Genomic DNA, 12,632 nt, shown 5'->3' with positions numbered 1-12,632 from the left:
GGGGAAGCGCTGATTAGTTAGCTGGCGCCAGGTACCTGCCTCAACCAATCCATATTCTGGGCATGTAACGTGAGCTGAAAGAGCAAGTAAAAGCAAAAGCAACTCAATGGCAACGGTGGGATTCGAACCCACGTCCCCGAAGAGACTGGAGCCTTAATCCAGCGCCTTAGACCGCTCGGCCACGCTTCCACATGGTGTTGCAGCTTTCCGACCCTACCTGGGGACACAGACCTAAGTAAAGGGCAAAACAAGCATAGCATCCCCTTCGGGAATTCGGAGCCTGGTCACCTGCATGACAGGCAGGAATACTCACAACTATACTAACGAGGAACAACGTATGCCTGCTGCTCCATGGTAATGTCCTTAAAGGGTCAGCGTTTAATAGTTCTGGAGGGAGAATTAATCGCTTTAGCTCAGCGCTAGGGATCAAAGGTGTAATCGTTATCCCTCTGGAAACAGCAAAAAGTGCCTAATGGCAGCAGTGGGATTCGAACCCACGCCTCCGAAGAGACTGGAGCCTAAATCCAGCGCCTTAGACCGCTCGGCCACGCTACCACACACTACTGCTGCTTTTCAACCCTACCTGAGGACGCAGACCTAAGTAAGGGGCGAAATAATCATAGCCACCCCATCTGGGAACCGTACCCCGGTTTTCTGGAGATCTGGTGGAAGAATTAAAAGTTTTAGTGTGGCAGGTGAAGGTACTTAATGGTTCCATGGTGTAATGGTTAGCACTCTGAATCCAGTGATCCGAGTTCAAATCTCGGTGGGACCTTTCTTTACATTCCTCTCATTACTCAGTACTGTATTAAAATTATTTAACCTTCTTCCAGATGTGAGCTTTTCAAATCCATAAATGCTGCTTCCATACCTTTGTGTTCTGTCGCCCCAAGGTGCAATTAGTTGAGAACTTGGATGAAAACTCATGCCTCAAAGAAACCCAGAGCACTCACATCCCCCCGGGAGCCATAATGCCAGAAATATGGGTTATCCAGGATTAGAAAATAAAGTTAAATTGCCTCTTTCTTCCAGAAACAGTGCCAGCTCTGGCTAGTATAGAGTGGATTTCCTGATTGGTTAACCTCTGTGAATATCCCTGTCTTTTGCAGCTCGCTGCAGATTATGGTGTACGCTGCTCTGTGCCTATGTTTCAGATCTAGGGAAGGATTAAGGCAAGACAGCAAGGGTCAGTTTTGTAGTTCTTCCTGTTCACCCTATTCATCACAGAGTACATCTGATCCCTGGGGATCCCTCCTCAAGGATTGTATTCCAGATTGTCCGCGCAACATCTTAGCAGGTGGTAATACAGCGCCCATACTGAGAGAGGGACAAGAGGTTCTCCTGCATTGAAAGGGGAAGTGCTGATTAGTTAGCTGGCGCCAGGTACCTGCCTCAACCAATCCATATGCTGGGCATGTAACGTGAGCTGAAAGAGCAAGTAAAAGCAAAAGCTACTCAATGGCAACGGTGGGATTCGAACCCACGCCCCCGAAGAGACTGGAGCCTTAATCCAGCGCCTTAGACCGCTCGGCCACGCTACCACATGGTGTTGCAGCTTTCTGACCCTACCTGGGGACACAGACCTAAGTAAAGGGCAAAACAAGCATAGCTTCCCCTTCGGGAATTCGGAGCCTGGTCACCTGCATGACAGGCAGGAATACTCACAACTATACTAACGAGGAACAACGTATGCCTGCTGCTCCATGGTAATGTCCTTAAAGGGTCAGCGTTTAATAGTTCTGGAGGGAGAATTAATCGCTTTAGCTCAGCGCTAGGGATCAAAGGTGTAATCTCGTTATACCTCTAGAAACAGCAAAAAGTGTCTAATGGCAGCGGTGGGATTCGAACCCACACCTCCAAAGACTCCAAGGACTCTGAATCCAGTGATCCAAGTTCAAATCTCCTTAGGACCTTTCTTTACTTTCCTCTCATTACTCAGTATTGTATTAAAATTATTTAACCTTCTTCCAGATGTGAGCTTTTCAAATCCATAAATGCTGCTTCCATACCATTGTGTTCTGTCGCCCTAAGGTGCAATTAGTTGAGAACTTGGATGAAAACTCATGCCTCAAAGAAACCCAGAGCACTCACATCCCCCCGGGAGCCATAATGCCAGACATATGTGTTATCCAGGATTAGAAAATAAAGTTAAAATGCCTCTTTCTTCCAGAAACAGTGCCAGCTCTGGCTAGTATAGAGTGGAGTTCCTGATTGGTTAACCTCTGTGAATATCCCTGGCTTTTGCAGCTCGGTGCAGATTATGGTGTACGCTGCTCTGTGCCTATGTTTCAGATTTAGGGAAGGATTAAGGCAAGACAGCAAGGGTCAGTTTTGTAGTTCTTCCTGTTCACCCTATTCATCACAGAGTACATCTGATCCCTGGGGATCCCTCCTCAAGGATTGTATTCCAGATTGTCCGCGCAACATCTTAGCAGGTGGTAATACAGCGCCCATACTGAGAGAGGGACGAGAGGTTCTCCTGCATTGAAAGGGGAAGCGCTGATTAGTTAGCTGGCGCCAGGTACCTGCCTCAACCAATCCATATTCTGGGCATGTAACGTGAGCTGAAAGAGCAAGTAAAAGCAAAAGCTACTCAATGGCAACGGTGGGATTCGAACCCACGCCCCCGAAGAGACTGGAGCCTTAATCCAGCTACCACATGGTGTTGCAGCTTTCCGACCCTACCTGGGGACACAGACCTAAGTAAAGGGCAAAACAAGCATAGCTTCCCCTTCGGGAATTCGGAGCCTGGTCACCTGCATGACAGGCAGGAATACTCACAACTATACTAACGAGGAACAACCTATGCCTGCTGCTCCATGGTAATGTCCTTAAAGGGTCAGCGTTTAATAGTTCTTGAGGGAGAATTAATCGCTTTAGCTCAGCGCTAGGGATCAAAGGTGTAATCTCGTTATCCCTCTGGAAACAGCAAAAAGTGCCTAATGGCAGCGGTGGGATTCGAACCCACGCCTCCGAAGAGACTGGAGCCTAAATCCAGCGCCTTAGACCGCTCGGCCACGCTACCACACACTACTTCTGCTGCTGCTGCTGCTGCTGCTGCTGCTGCTGCTGCTGCTGCTGCTGCTGCTGCTGCTGCTGCTGCTGCTGCTGCTGCTGCTGCTGCTGCTGCTGCTGCTTTTCAACCCTACCTGAGGACGCAGACCTAAGTAAGGGGCGAAATAATCATAGCCACCCCATCTGGGAACCGTACCCCGGTTTTCTGGAGATCTGGAGTAAGAATTAAAAGTTTTAGTGTGGCAGGTGAAGGTACTTAATGGTTCCATGGTGTAATGGTTAGCACTCTGGACTCTGAATCCAGTGATCCGAGTTCAAATCTCGGTGGGACCTTTCTTTACTTTCCTCTCATTACTCAGTACTGTATTAAAATTATTTAACCTTCTTCCAGATGTGAGCTTTTCAAATCCATAAATGCTGCTTCCATACCATTGAGTTCTGTCGCCCCAAGGTGCAACTAGTTGAGAACTTGGATGAAAACTCATGCCTCAAAGAAACCCAGAGCACTCACATCCCCCCGGGAGCCATAATGCCAGACATATGTGTTATCCAGGATTAGAAAATAAAGTTAAATTGCCTCTTTCTTCCAGAAACAGTGCCAGCTCTGGCTAGTATAGAGTGGAGTTCCTGATTGGTTAACCTCTGTGAATATCCCTGGCTTTTGCAGCTCGGTGCAGTTTATGGTATACGCTGCTCTGTGCCTAGGTTTCAGATCTAGGGAAGGATTAAGGCAAGACAGCAAGGGTCAGTTTTGTAGTTCTTCCTGTTCACCCTATTCATCACAGAGTACATCTGATTCCTGGGGATCCCTCCTCAAGGATTGTATTCCAGATTGTCCGCGCAACATCTTAGCAGGTGGTAATACAGCGCCCATACTGAGAGAGGGACGAGATGTTCTCCTGCATTGAAAGGGGAAGCGCTGATTAGTTAGCTGGCGCCAGGTACCTGCCTCAACCAATCCATATTCTGGGCATGTAACGTGAGCTGAAAGAGCAAGTAAAAGCAAAAGCTACTCAATGGCAACGGTGGGATTCAAACCCACGCCCCCGAAGAGACTGGAGCCTTAATCCAGCGCCTTAGACCGCTCGGCCACGCTACCACATGGTGTTGCAGCTTTCTGACCCTACCTGGGGACACAGACCTAAGTAAAGGGCAAAACAAGCATAGCTTCCCCTTCGGGAATTCGGAGCCTGGTCACCTGCATGACAGGCAGGAATACTCACAACTATACTAACGAGGAACAACGTATGCCTGCTGCTCCATGGTAATGTCCTTAAAGGGTCAGCGTTTAATAGTTCTGGAGGGAGAATTAATCGCTTTAGCTCAGCGCTAGGGATCAAAGGTGTAATCTCGTTATACCTCTAGAAACAGCAAAAAGTGTCTAATGGCAGCGGTGGGATTCGAACCCACACCTCCAAAGAGACTGGAGCCTAAATCCAGCGCCTTAGACGGCTCGGCCACGCTACCACACACAACTGGTGCTTTTCAACCCTACCTGAGGACGCAGACCTAAGTAAGGGGCGAAATAATCATAGCCACCCCATCTGGGAACCGTACCCCGGTTTTCTGGAGATCTGGAGGAAGAATTAAAAGTTTTAGTGTGGCAGGTGAAGGTACTTAATGGTTCCATGGTGTAATGGTTAGCACTCTGGACTCTGAATCCAGTGATCCGAGTTCAAATCTCGGTGGGACCTTTCTTTACTTTCCTCTCATTACTCAGTACTGTATTAAAATTATTTAACCTTCTTCCAGATGTGAGCTTTTCAAATCCATAAATGCTGCTTCCATACCTTTGTGTTCTGTCGCCCCAAGGTGCAATTAGTTGAGAACTTGGATGAAAACTCATGCCTCAAAGAAACCCAGAGCACTCACATCCCCCCGGGAGCCATAATGCCAGAAATATGGGTTATCCAGGATTAGAAAATAAAGTTAAATTGCCTCTTTCTTCCAGAAACAGTGCCAGCTCTGGCTAGTATAGAGTGGATTTCCTGATTGGTTAACCTCTGTGAATATCCCTGGCTTTTGCAGCTCGGTGCAGATTATGGTGTACACTGCTCTGTGCCTATGTTTCAGATCTAGGGAAGGATTAAGGCAAGACAGCAAGGGTCAGTTTTGTAGTTCTTCCTGTTCACCCTATTCATCACAGAGTACATCTGATCCCTGGGGATCCCTCCTCAAGGATTGTATTCCAGATTGTCCGCGCAACATCTTAGCAGGTGGTAATACAGCGCCCATACTGAGAGAGGGACGAGAGGTTCTCCTGCATTGAAAGGGGAAGCGCTGATTAGTTAGCTGGCGCCAGGTACCTGCCTCAACCAATCCATATTCTGGGCATGTAACGTGAGCTGAAAGAGCAAGTAAAAGCAAAAGCTACTCAATGGCAACGGTGGGATTCAAACCCATGCCCCCGAAGAGACTGGAGCCTTAATCCAGGATTAGAAAATAAAGTTAAATTGCCTCTTTCTTCCAGAAACAGTGCCAGCTCTGGCTAGTATAGAGTGGATTTCCTGATTGGTTAACCTCTGTGAATATCCATGGCTTTTGCAGCTCGGTGCAGATTATGGTGTACACTGCTCTGTGCCTATGTTTCAGATCTAGGGAAGGATTAAGGCAAGACAGCAAGGGTCAGTTTTGTAGTTCTTCCTGTTCACCCTATTCATCACAGAGTACATCTGATCCCTGGGGATCCCTCCTCAAGGATTGTATTCCAGATTGTCCGCGCAACATCTTAGCAGGTGGTAATACAGCGCCCATACTGAGAGAGGGACAAGAGGTTCTCCTGCATTGAAAGGGGAAGCGCTGATTAGTTAGCTGGCGCCAGGTACCTGCCTCAACCAATCCATATGCTGGGCATGTAACGTGAGCTGAAAGAGCAAGTAAAAGCAAAAGCTACTCAATGGCAACGGTGGGATTCGAACCCACGCCCCCGAGGAGACTGGAGCCTTAATCCAGCGCCTTAGACCGCTCGGCCACGCTACCTCATGGTGTTGCAGCTTTCCGACCCTACCTGGGGACACAGACCTAAGTAAAGGGCAAAACAAGCATAGCTTCCCCTTCGGGAATTCGGAGCCTGGTCACCTGCATGACAGGCAGGAATACTCACAACTATACTAACGAGGAACAACGTATGCCTGCTGCTCCATGGTAATGTCCTTAAAGGGTCAGCGTTTAATAGTTCTGGAGGGAGAATTAATCGCTTTAGCTCAACGCTAGGGATCAAAGGTGTAATCGTTATCCCTCTGGAAACAGCAAAAAGTGCCTAATGGCAGCAGTGGGATTCAAACCCACGCCTCCGAAGAGACTGGAGCCTAAATCCAGCGCCTTAGACCGCTCGGCCACGCTACAACACAACTGCTGCTTTTCAACCCTACCTGAGGACGCAGACCTAAGTAAGGGGCGAAATAATCATAGCCACCCCATCTGGGAACCGTACCCCGGTTTTCTGGAGATCTGGAGGAAGAATTAAAAGTTTTAGTGTGGCATGTGAAAGTACTTAATGGTTCCATGGTGTAATGGTTAGCACTCTGGACTCTGAATCCAGTGATCCGAGTTCAAATCTCAGTGGGACCTTTCTTTACTTTCCTCTCAGTACTGTATTAAAATTATTTAACCTTCTTCCAGATGTGAGCTTTTCAAATCCATAAATGCTGCTTCCATACCTTTGTGTTCTGTCGCCCCAAGGTGCAATTAGTTGAGAACTTGGATGAAAACTCATGCCTCAAAGAAACCCAGAGCACTCACATCCCCCCGGGAGCCATAATGCCAGAAATATGGGTTATCCAGGATTAGAAAATAAAGTTAAATTGCCTCTTTCTTCCAGAAACAGTGCCAGCTCTGGCTAGTATAGAGTGGATTTCCTGATTGGTTAACCTCTGTGAATATCCCTGGCTTTTGCAGCTCGCTGCAGATTATGGTGTACGCTGCTCTGTGCCTATGTTTCAGATCTAGGGAAGGATTAAGGCAAGACAGCAAGGGTCAGTTTTGTAGTTCTTCCTGTTCACCCTATTCATCACAGAGTACATCTGATCCCTGGGGATCCCTCCTCAAGGATTGTATTCCAGATTGTCCGCGCAACATCTTAGCAGGTGGTAATACAGCGCCCATACTGAGAGAGGGACGAGAGGTTCTCCTGCATTGAAAGGGGAAGCGCTGATTAGTTAGCTGGCGCCAGGTACCTGCATCAACCAATCCATATTCTGGGCATGTAACGTGAGCTGAAAGAGCAAGTAAAAGCAAAAGCTACTCAATGGCAACGGTGGGATTCGAACCCACGCCCCCGAAGAGACTGGAGCCTTAATCCAGCGCCTTAGACCGCTCGGCCACGCTACCACATGGTGTTGCAGCTTACCGACCCTACCTGGGGACACAGACCTAAGTAAAGGACAAAACAAGCATAGCTTCCCCTTCGGGAATTCAGAGCCTGGTCACCTGCATGACAGGCAGGAATACTCACAACTATACTAACGAGGAACAACCTATGCCTGCTGCTCCATGGTAATGTCCTTAAAGGGTCAGCGTTTAATAGTTCTGGAGGGAGAATTAATCGCTTTAGCTCAGCGCTAGGGATCAAAGGTGTAATCTCGTTATCCCTCTGGAAACAGCAAAAAGTGCCTAATGGCAGCGGTGGGATTCGAACCCACGCCTCCAAAGAGACTGGAGCCTAAATCCAGCGCCTTAGAGCGCTCGGCCACGCTACCACACACAACTGCTGCTTTTCAACCCTACCTGAGGACGCAGACCTAAGTAAGGGGCGAAATAATCATAGCCACCCCATCTGGGAACCGTACCCCGGTTTTCTGGAGATCTGGAGGAAGAATTAAAAGTTTTAGTGTGGCAGGTGAAGGTACTTAATGGTTCCATGGTGTAATGGTTAGCACTCTGCACTCTGAATCCAGTGATCCGAGTTCAAATCTCGGTGGGACCTTTCTTTACTTTCCTCTCATTACTCAGTACTGTATTAAAATTATTTAACCTTCTTCCAGATGTGAGCTTTTCAAATCCATAAATGCTGCTTCCATACCATTGAGTTCTGTCGCCCCAAGGTGCAATTAGTTGAGAACTTGGATGAAAACTCATGCCTCAAAGAAACCCAGAGCACTCACATCCCCCCGGGAGCCATAATGCCAGACATATGTGTTATCCAGGATTAGAAAATAAAGTTAAAATGCCTCTTTCTTCCAGAAACAGTGCCAGCTCTGGCTAGTATAGAGTGGAGTTCCTGATTGGTTAACCTCTGTGAATATCCCTGGCTTTTGCAGCTCGGTGCAGTTTATGGTGTACGCTGCTCTGTGCCTATGTTTCAGATCTAGGGAAGGATTAAGGCAAGACAGCAAGGGTCAGTTTTGTAGTTCTTCCTGTTCACCCTATTCATCACAGAGTACATCTGATCCCTGGGGATCCCTCCTCAAGGATTGTATTCCAGATTGTCCGCGCAACATCTTAGCAGGTGGTAATACAGCGCCCATACTGAGAGAGGGACGAGAGGTTCTCCTGCATTGAAAGGGGAAGCGCTGATTAGTTAGCTGGCGCCAGGTACCTGCCTCAACCAATACATATTCTGGGCATGTAACGTGAGCTGAAAGAGCAAGTAAAAGCAAAAGCTACTCAATGGCAACGGTGGGATTCGAACCCACACCCCCGAAGAGACTGGAGCCTTAATCCAGCGCCTTAGACCGCTCGGCAACGCTACCACAAGGTGTTGCAGCTTTCCGACCCTACCTGAGGAAACAGACCTAAGTAAAGGGCAAAACAAGCATAGCTTCCCCTTCGGGAATTCGGAGCCTGGTCACCTGCATGACAGGCAGGAATACTCACAACTATACTAACGAGGAACAACGTATGCCTGCTGCTCCATGGTAATGTCCTTAAAGGGTCAGCGTTTAATAGTTCTGGAGGGAGAATTAATCGCTTTAGCTCAGCGCTAGGGATCAAAGGTGTAATCTCGTTATCCCTCTGGAAACAGCAAAAAGTGCCTAATGGCAGCGGTGGGATTCAAACCCACACCTCCAAAGAGACTGGAGCCTAAATCCAGCGCCTTAGACCGCTCGGCCACGCTACCACACACAACTGGTGCTTTTCAACCCTACCTGAGGACGCAGACCTAAGTAAGGGGCGAAATAAATATAGCCACCCCATCTGGGAACCGTACCCCGGTTTTCTGGAGATCTGGAGGAAGAATTAAAAGTTTTAGTGTGGCAGGTGAAGGTTCTTAATAGTTCCATGGTGTAATGGTTAGCACTCTGGACTCTGAATCCAGTGATCCGAGTTCAAATCTCGGTGGGACCTTTCTTTACTTTCCTCTCATTACTCAGTACTGTATTAAAATTATTTAACCTTCTTCCAGATGTGAGCTTTTCAAATCCATAAATGCTGCTTCCATACCTTTGTGTTCTGTCGCCCCAAGGTGCAATTAGTTGAGAACTTGGATGAAAACTCATGCCTCAAAGAAACCCAGAGCACTCACATCCACCCGGGAGCCATAATGCCAGAAATATGGGTTATCCAGGATTAGAAAATAAAGTTAAATTGCCTCTTTCTTCCAGAAACAGTGCCAGCTCTGGCTAGTATAGAGTGGATTTCCTGATTGGTTAACCTCTGTGAATATCCCTGGCTTTTGCAGCTCGCTGCAGATTATGGTGTACGCTGCTCTGTGCCTATGTTTCAGATCTAGGGAAGGATTAAGGCAAGACAGCAAGGGTCAGTTTTGTAGTTCTTCCTGTTCACCCTATTCATCACAGAGTACATCTGATCCCTGGGGATCCCTCCTCAAGGATTGTATTCCAGATTGTCCGCGCAACATCTTAGCAGGTGGTAATACAGCGCCCATACTGAGAGAGGGACGAGAGGTTCTCCTGCATTGAAAGGGGAAGCGCTGATTAGTTAGCTGGCGCCAGGTACCTGCCTCAACCAATCCATATACTGGGCATGTAACGTGAGCTGAAAGAGCAAGTAAAAGCAAAAGCTACTCAATGGCAAAGGTGGGATTCAAACCCACGCCCCCACAGAGACTGGAGCCTTAATCCAGCGCCTTAGACCGCTCGGCCACCCTACCACATGGTGTTGCAGCTTTCCGACCCTACCTGGGGACACAGACCAAAGTAAAGGGCAAAACAAGCATAGCTTCCCCTTCGGGAATTCAGAGCCTGGTCACCTGCATGACAGGCAGGAATACTCACAACTATACTAACGAGGAACAACCTATGCCTGCTTCTCCATGGTAATGTCCTTAAAGGGTCAGCGTTTAATAGTTCTGGAGGGAGAATTAATCGCTTTAGCTCAGCGCTAGGGATCAAAGGTGTAATCTCGTTATCCCTCTGGAAACAGCAAAAAGTGCCTAATGGCAGCGGTGGGATTCGAACCCACGCCTCCAAAGAGACTGGAGCCTAAATCCAGTTCCTTAGACCGCTCAGCCACACTACCACACACAACTGCTGCTTTTCAACCCTACCTGAGGACGCAGACCTAAGTAAGGGGCGAAATAATCATAGCCACCCCATCTGGGAACCGTACCCCGGTTTTCTGGAGATCTGGAGGAAGAATTAAAAGTTTTAGTGTGGCAGGTGAAGGTACTTAATGGTTCCGTGGTGTAATGGTTAGCACTCTGGACTCTGAATCCAGTGATCCAAGTTCAAATCTCGTTGGGACCTTTCTTTACTTTCCTCTCATTACTCAGTATTGTATTAAAATTATTTAACCTTCTTCCAGATGTGAGCTTTTCAAATCCATAAATGCTGCTTCCATACCATTGTGTTCTGTCGCCCTAAGGTGCAATTAGTTGAGAACTTGGATGAAAACTCATGCCTCAAATAAACCCAGAGCACTCACATCCCCCCGGGAGCCATAATGCCAGAAATATGGGTTATCCAGGATTAGAAAATAAAGTTAAATTGCCTCTTTCTTCCAGAAACAGTGCCAGCTCTGGCTAGTATAGAGTGGATTTCCTGATTGGTTAACCTCTGTGAATATCCCTGGCTTTTGCAGCTCGGTGCAGATTATGGTGTACGCTGCTCTGTGCCTATGTTTCAGATCTAGGGAAGGATTAAGGCAAGACAGCAAGGGTCAGTTTTGTAGTTCTTCCTGTTCACCCTATTCATCACAGAGTACATCTGATCCCTGGGGATCCCTCCTCAAGGATTGTATTCCAGATTGTCCGCGCAACATCTTAGCAGGTGGTAATACAGCGCCCATACTGAGAGAGGGACGAGAGGTTCTCCTGCATTAAAAGGGGAAGCGCTGATTAGTTAGCTGGCGCCAGGTACCTGCCTCAACCAATCCATATTCTGGGCATGTAACGTGAGCTGAAAGAGCAAGTAAAAGCAAAAGCTACTCAATGGCAACGGTTGGATTCGCACCCACACCCCCGAAGAGACTGGAGCCTTAATTAGGATCCAGGATTAGAAGTTCTGTCGCCCCAAGGTGCAACTAGTTGAGAACTTGGATGAAAACTCATGCCTCAAAGAAACCCAGAGCACTCACATCCCCCCGGGAGCCATAATGCCAGACATATGTGTTATCCAGGATTAGAAAATAAAGTTAAATTGCCTCTTTCTTCCAGAAACAGTGCCAGCTCTGGCTAGTATAGAGTGGAGTTCCTGATTGGTTAACCTCTGTGAATATCCCTGGCTTTTGCAGCTCGGTGCAGTTTATGGTATACGCTGCTCTGTGCCTATGTTTCAGATCTAGGGAAGGATTAAGGCAAGACAGCAAGGGTCAGTTTTGTAGTTCTTCCTGTTCACCCTATTCATCACAGAGTACATCTGAACCCTGGGGATCCCTCCTCAAGGATTGTATTCCAGACTGTTCGCGCAACATCTTAGCAGGTGGTAATACAGCGCCCATACTGAGAGAGGGACGAGAGGTTCTCCTGCATTAAAAGGGGAAGCGCTGATTAGTTAGCTGGCGCCAGGTACCTGCCTCAACCAATCCATATTCTGGGCATGTAACGTGAGCTGAAAGAGCAAGTAAAAGCAAAAGCTACTCGATGGCAACAGTGGGATTCGAACCCACGCCCCCGAAGAGACTGGAGCCTTAATCCAGCGCCTTAGACCGCTCGGCCTCGGCGACTAAAGAATTAATCGCTTTAGCTCAGCGCTAGGGATCAAAGGTGTAATCGTTATCCCTCTGGAAACAGCAAATAGTGCCTAATGGCAGCGGTGGGATTCAAACCCACGCCTCCGAAGAGACTGGAGCCTAAATCCAGCGTCTTAGACCGCTCGGCCACGCTAACACACACAACTGCTGCTTTTCAACCCTACCTGAGGACGCAGACCTAAGTAAGGGGCGAAATAATCATAGCCACCCCATCTGGGAACCGTACCCCGGTTTTCTGGAGATCTGGAGGAAGAATTAAAAGTTTTAGTGTGGCAGGTGAAGGTACTTAATGGTTCCATGGTATAATGGTTAGCACTCTGGACTCTGAATCCAGTGATCCGAGTTCAAATCTCGTTGGGACCGTTCTTTACTTTCCTCTCATTACTCAGTACTGTATTAAAATTATTTAACCTTCTTCCAGATGTGAGCTTTTCAAATCCATAAATGCTGCTTCCATACCATTGTGTTCTGTCGCCCTAAGGTGCAATTAGTTGAGAACTTGGATGAAAACTCATGCCTCAAATAAA

General features: G+C 47.7%; 18 non-coding genes across 18 annotated transcripts; 4 read left to right on the top strand and 14 right to left on the bottom strand.

Moving 5' to 3' along the window:
* Positions 1-107: 107 nt before the first annotated feature.
* Positions 108-189, bottom strand: TRNAL-AAG (transfer RNA leucine (anticodon AAG)). Its single transcript has one exon. It is a non-coding gene; the product is annotated as a tRNA-Leu (tRNA).
* Positions 190-473: 284 nt separating this feature from the next.
* On the bottom strand, positions 474-555 carry TRNAL-UAG (transfer RNA leucine (anticodon UAG)). Its single transcript has one exon. It is a non-coding gene; the product is annotated as a tRNA-Leu (tRNA).
* A 904-nt stretch (positions 556-1,459) lies between these two features.
* TRNAL-AAG (transfer RNA leucine (anticodon AAG)) lies at positions 1,460-1,541 on the bottom strand. Its single transcript has one exon. It is a non-coding gene; the product is annotated as a tRNA-Leu (tRNA).
* Positions 1,542-2,943: 1,402 nt separating this feature from the next.
* Positions 2,944-3,025, bottom strand: TRNAL-UAG (transfer RNA leucine (anticodon UAG)). The gene has a single exon. It is a non-coding gene; the product is annotated as a tRNA-Leu (tRNA).
* Positions 3,026-3,276: 251 nt separating this feature from the next.
* TRNAQ-CUG (transfer RNA glutamine (anticodon CUG)) lies at positions 3,277-3,348 on the top strand. Its single transcript has one exon. It is a non-coding gene; the product is annotated as a tRNA-Gln (tRNA).
* A 684-nt stretch (positions 3,349-4,032) lies between these two features.
* Positions 4,033-4,114, bottom strand: TRNAL-AAG (transfer RNA leucine (anticodon AAG)). Its single transcript has one exon. It is a non-coding gene; the product is annotated as a tRNA-Leu (tRNA).
* Positions 4,115-4,400: 286 nt separating this feature from the next.
* TRNAL-UAG (transfer RNA leucine (anticodon UAG)) lies at positions 4,401-4,482 on the bottom strand. Its single transcript has one exon. It is a non-coding gene; the product is annotated as a tRNA-Leu (tRNA).
* Positions 4,483-4,637: 155 nt separating this feature from the next.
* TRNAQ-CUG (transfer RNA glutamine (anticodon CUG)) lies at positions 4,638-4,709 on the top strand. Its single transcript has one exon. It is a non-coding gene; the product is annotated as a tRNA-Gln (tRNA).
* Positions 4,710-5,912: 1,203 nt separating this feature from the next.
* TRNAL-AAG (transfer RNA leucine (anticodon AAG)) lies at positions 5,913-5,994 on the bottom strand. The gene has a single exon. It is a non-coding gene; the product is annotated as a tRNA-Leu (tRNA).
* Positions 5,995-6,278: 284 nt separating this feature from the next.
* TRNAL-UAG (transfer RNA leucine (anticodon UAG)) lies at positions 6,279-6,360 on the bottom strand. The gene has a single exon. It is a non-coding gene; the product is annotated as a tRNA-Leu (tRNA).
* A 153-nt stretch (positions 6,361-6,513) lies between these two features.
* TRNAQ-CUG (transfer RNA glutamine (anticodon CUG)) lies at positions 6,514-6,585 on the top strand. Its single transcript has one exon. It is a non-coding gene; the product is annotated as a tRNA-Gln (tRNA).
* Positions 6,586-7,262: 677 nt separating this feature from the next.
* On the bottom strand, positions 7,263-7,344 carry TRNAL-AAG (transfer RNA leucine (anticodon AAG)). The gene has a single exon. It is a non-coding gene; the product is annotated as a tRNA-Leu (tRNA).
* A 286-nt stretch (positions 7,345-7,630) lies between these two features.
* Positions 7,631-7,712, bottom strand: TRNAL-UAG (transfer RNA leucine (anticodon UAG)). Its single transcript has one exon. It is a non-coding gene; the product is annotated as a tRNA-Leu (tRNA).
* Positions 7,713-8,623: 911 nt separating this feature from the next.
* TRNAL-AAG (transfer RNA leucine (anticodon AAG)) lies at positions 8,624-8,705 on the bottom strand. Its single transcript has one exon. It is a non-coding gene; the product is annotated as a tRNA-Leu (tRNA).
* A 286-nt stretch (positions 8,706-8,991) lies between these two features.
* On the bottom strand, positions 8,992-9,073 carry TRNAL-UAG (transfer RNA leucine (anticodon UAG)). The gene has a single exon. It is a non-coding gene; the product is annotated as a tRNA-Leu (tRNA).
* Positions 9,074-9,228: 155 nt separating this feature from the next.
* Positions 9,229-9,300, top strand: TRNAQ-CUG (transfer RNA glutamine (anticodon CUG)). Its single transcript has one exon. It is a non-coding gene; the product is annotated as a tRNA-Gln (tRNA).
* A 684-nt stretch (positions 9,301-9,984) lies between these two features.
* Positions 9,985-10,066, bottom strand: TRNAL-AAG (transfer RNA leucine (anticodon AAG)). Its single transcript has one exon. It is a non-coding gene; the product is annotated as a tRNA-Leu (tRNA).
* Positions 10,067-10,352: 286 nt separating this feature from the next.
* TRNAL-UAG (transfer RNA leucine (anticodon UAG)) lies at positions 10,353-10,434 on the bottom strand. The gene has a single exon. It is a non-coding gene; the product is annotated as a tRNA-Leu (tRNA).
* Positions 10,435-12,632: the final 2,198 nt, after the last annotated feature.

The sequence above is a fragment of the Hyla sarda genome, chromosome 4 (genome assembly GCF_029499605.1).
Source record: "Hyla sarda isolate aHylSar1 chromosome 4, aHylSar1.hap1, whole genome shotgun sequence".
Lineage (NCBI taxonomy): Eukaryota > Metazoa > Chordata > Amphibia > Anura > Hylidae > Hyla > Hyla sarda.
Note: the sequence above shows the minus strand (reverse complement) of the source record. Positions and strands in the feature narration are given on the sequence as shown.